The sequence below is a fragment of the Cynoglossus semilaevis genome, chromosome 17, assembly GCF_000523025.1.
Source record: "Cynoglossus semilaevis isolate Cse_v1.0 chromosome 17, Cse_v1.0, whole genome shotgun sequence".
Taxonomy (NCBI): domain Eukaryota; kingdom Metazoa; phylum Chordata; class Actinopteri; order Pleuronectiformes; family Cynoglossidae; genus Cynoglossus; species Cynoglossus semilaevis.
In genome coordinates this window covers 10,750,228-10,754,765 of record NC_024323.1, presented here as the reverse complement: position 1 = coordinate 10,754,765, position 4,538 = coordinate 10,750,228, and the positions used below count along the sequence as shown (strand labels likewise).

General features: G+C 42.2%; 1 long non-coding RNA gene across 1 annotated transcript in view; it reads left to right on the top strand.

Annotated features, from left to right (window-relative positions):
- LOC107989885 (uncharacterized) overlaps window positions 1–2,662 on the top strand; it is a 55,872-nt gene extending 53,210 nt beyond the window's left edge. Inside the window, exon 3 of the long non-coding RNA XR_003052494.1 lies at window positions 2,644–2,662. This is a non-coding gene — a long non-coding RNA (uncharacterized LOC107989885). The remainder of the gene's footprint in view (window positions 1–2,643) is intronic.
- Window positions 2,663–4,538: the final 1,876 nt, after the last annotated feature.

Here is a 4,538-nt window from a genome sequence, read left to right as displayed (position 1 = left end):
AACTAATCTTCTCACCGTGAAGCTCGTTCCAGGAGTTTCCATTTCCAAATACTGAAAAATCCAAACATTCTTGATGCCAAGCTGCATTACATTTACACCATAATTCTTTTCATTTAGCTGTTATTGGCAGAAGGCGTATAAACTGCAGCAAAAAATAAAAGGTAATTCTTGACACCGGCGTTTCAGAGCCAATGTTTGCATTAATTATTTAAAATAAAATATTCATTAACATTTGGCATTTGATCTTGAAAAAATTAAAACTAGATTCAGAAAGAAGTAATGGTTCCTCTGTACAAATAAAATACACCTGCTATCATTACAAATGAAATACACCTGCTATCATCAACGTGAGGATGAAGCTGAGCAGAGAGATACACTGGGAGAATTGGATGTTTTATAATATATTGTTTTATCATGTATTTCTCTGAAATACATTTTCATTCCTGTTTGGTTCTCCACTTGAACCAGTTTAGTCTCGACCATGGAGTCAGTGCATGATTTGGTGGTGAAAAGGTCAGGCTTGTTAGCACCTAGCTCCGCTTCTGATTCCAATCCCAAAGGGCTTTGATATGGTTAAAAAAAGAATATTCTAGATTAGCTGTAAAATTAATATCTTCTCTGCAGACCTGCTGTCCTTGACATAGTTCAAACACACGTTCCTGCCCCTTTTTCTTTCTTTCTTTTTTTTTTTTTACATATCATGATTGACCTCCTTTTTCGGCTCTGCCTCCACTCGTCCACGTTCTCCTGCTGCATGTTCACCACCTGCACTAATCCACGCAGGATTCAACTTTCTGTCTGCAGCCTTTTGTCCTGATTTCAGACAGAGCCCCTCCTGACCCCCCGCCCCCGTAAACATGTTGGATTTTAATCGTCCATTATCACTACTTAGCTGAGCCGCAGTGGCAGCTCTCCCAGACAGAGGTCACATTTGTTCCTGTTTAATTCCTGCATTGTTACACAAACTGACAGAAAGACACTGGTCATAAATTATTGAAGACACGGAGACAATGAGACAAGACCTGGATTCATATTCTCTGCTGTTCGACATGAATCTCAAACATCCTTTATCCCCCCCCCGGGATTCTTTCAGCAAATTATCAGTCGAGTTATGGCGTCAATAAAAGCCCCGGTGCTAGCATGTTCTGTGTTATGGTTATGTATTGATCCTCTGTCCGTTTTTATAAACCCCCAGTTTGGTAGGTTTTATGATAATGCAACACATACAGTCTCCTTTTTATCTCAGCACTGAATCCAACACCTGCAAAAGAAAAAGAAAAAGTATTCTGTATCCTCCACCTCAAATAGATTGCTGTAAGGTTGCTATAAATTCCAGAGAAACTTTAAAAGTGCAGCTGTTGACGCGTTTGTCCTGATGGGCAGTGTGAGGATACAGACTGTGAGGAAATATACATCCCACAATGATTTTACCATATCCTTCCTAACACTGTGGGGCGATGTTACAAATTAATGAGTGGAAGTGCTTCAAGGCACTATCGGAGTTTTGTCACTTTTTACGTTAGTGTGATAGAGTGTCCTGGTGGAATCTGCTGAAGGTGGAGGTTTCACTCCTCCACCGCCACAGAGTTCCTGCTGTTCTGCTGTTCTTCCACTGCTGTGTGTCACGTTAAGGACCAGTGTGAGGATTGTTTGGTTTTTTTAGCCATAATTGTTTTAATGGACAATGAAATTTGGTTCATGAGTGTTAAAAAAATAAAATGTAAAAAGGAGGCGGAGTAAAGTAAGTAATGTTCTCCTGTGGTGTCCTTCAGTTATGCTGTTAAAGGTCTAGACTGCTGGGGGAACTCCCAGTGATCACTCCTCTCCCATGTATACAGTGTACTCCTGTACTGTGAAAGTTAGTACAGGGTGTGTACATTAATTATATGCCTTCAGTTTTCTTTTTAAAGTATATGAAAGAATTAAAAACAGTGGTTTCAAACCCATGGCCTGGGGGCCACTTGTAGCCCACGATGTCCCCACATCTGGTCCATTAGTCATTAGTTGAGCAACACTTTTCTAGTGGAAGTGCAGTTTAATTGTTGGGACTTTAGGACCGGGCCTCATGTTTTGTTTTGTTTTTTACAGCTGTCTCCTCTTGTGGCCAACATTTCACTCTCTGACTTCATCTGAATTCACCTCTTACAACCGCATCGTGTTGTTCGTGGCTTCAGCAGATTTGTCTTTTAGTCCAAGGACATCATCTCACCAACTATTGTAAACACTTGTCTTTCCAGTGTGATATTTTAACCCCGCTGTCTCTCAGAGCCCGTTAACGTCTGCACTCGGCAATGAAGCCTCGGGCGAGAAGACATTTTCAGGCAAATCATTTCAACACTTTCAACAGTAAACGTATAAAGTGAAAGAAAAAAAAATTTAATGACATTGTCGTGAGAAAAATGACAAAAACTCACATCTGCAGTGTTTGTTTACTTTTATACGTTTCGGGTCAAAAATCCATTCTTTGTTTGTTCAATAAGAATGAAAGAGAATTATTAAAGCCAAGGTTTGGAGTCCAACCCGGTCTCTGTGTTTGTCTGTGGGTAAATAAGAACTGATCTAATGCCGATTTTGAAATCCTTGACATGCAGAAGAGTCGGTGAGATCTTTTTTATTTTCTCTCCCTCTCTCGTTCTGTGACAGGGTCGTCGAGGCCGTCTGCACATTCACACGTGAACGGCCCACGCGTTCTACGACATCAAAGCCTTCTCGCTGCTGTGCTGGTTGGTGCAAAGATCCATGAGTTTTATCTCTCCGCCGTCATCGTGCCTTAAAACGCTTCAGTAAGAGAAAAAAAGATTGCTGAGCAGTTCTAGTCCGTGTTCCCTTTACGTCTTAGGGCGGCGAGAATCAGATGAATTAATAATAACATATGTTTGGTGTACCTCCTCCCTGCTCCTCCTCTCTATCCTCTGGGTGGCTCCTTCCCTCCTGTGTCTATTTTTGAAAATGGCTCCAGACTACTGTAATAATTTACTTACATTTTTAAAGCACAGTAGAGGATCTTTCTGGAGAAGAGTTTCCTTTTCTCACGTCAGCAGTCATCAGGCTGAGGGTGGAAACACAAACGCAGCCCCTGCAGCACTGGATCCACTGGTATTGATTCTGCAGAGGCGCCTGTGTGTCTAAGAAGAATTATCTTTATGGTCAGAATGAAGTCAAACACTCAGCACCCCAGATGACATGGTATTTATGTTGTAGGGGAGTGTTTTTTAACATTGTTTACAACAAGTTGCATTATGGGAAACTCCTTAAATTTGTCTCTAAACAGCTGGTCATCCTCCAGGTGGAGTTCTGGTCGTCATTTATACTTGCAATAGGATTGTGAGAAAAATATTTTTTTTTTGTAAACTGACCAAGTTCAGAAGCTGCTGCTGAATGTGCATGAGCACCGTGCACTACTGTATCAGGGAGCTACTGTTAAAATAGTGTATAGTCTTACTTCATATGTACATAATAGAGTATTTTGGAGTACTGATTAAAAGCATGTAGTTGTGTGGTTTAATTCTTACCTTATATGGTCATTACTCTATTGGATTATATTAATATTTTAACATATTTGCTTTAAATACGCGGCAGTGACGCCAGCGTTGGTCCTTGACACAGATGCCCGACCGTCTCGACTGTAAATGAAACTAAATCTAAAGTATAACTGCACAGCTAGATAAGAAAAATACACTTTCTAATGATACACTTGTATTACAGTAGCAGGACGGTGGATTACAGTAGCGTCAGAGTATGACGCAACACCTAGCTGCTGCGGCAGCTGAAAATGTTCTGGAAAAGTCTCGGGAACCCTGCTTTCTGTTTCGTGTTCTCTGTTTGCATCAGTTCTGTTTACTGTTCATTCAAATAGGCAGATGTGCTGTGTTTAAGTGAGTAAAACACGCAGGCTAACGGCTGCTGCTGTTTAGTGGCTCAGACCCCCCGCCGTGCCAGTCAGAGCATTAACAGTCTCCGAAGAAGGGAGGCGCTCACGTACGTGAACCAGCTCACGGCATGTTTCCTCAGAAGAGAAGAGCGGCGTCTCTTTCTTTCTATTGTTCCCGCAGTATATCTTCACGTATGAAATTGCATCTACAGTCAAGTTGTGTGTGCTGTGACGCGGGATAATGGCCCTCCCATAGTCCTTCTGTACGGCAGCGCTGCGTCCTGTCAGTGACGGAGAGCTCCTCTGCCGACGCTGCTGCTGATGTTGCAGATGAGAGCCTCTGGTTTTATTTTCTCGATAGAAGGAGCGCGAGAGAGAGAGAGACAACATGGGTGGAAAAGTGGGAGAAAAAAAATGCATAAACATGAAAATATAAATAAACAGTATTCTCTGGGGTGCCACCACCCACCACCACCAACTTCTCAACTCTGCATCTGCTCGCTCCTCCACTCTGCTGTACGTTCTCAGCCTTCTCATCGGGTTTACCACCTCCTCTGCTCCACATTTCCTGCTCCTTGTTGTTTCTAAATGGACTCTCAGAGGTCAGAGGTCACTGATATGAACTTGTCTTGACATCATTACGTCCCTGCGTGGCCTTCACGTTTCA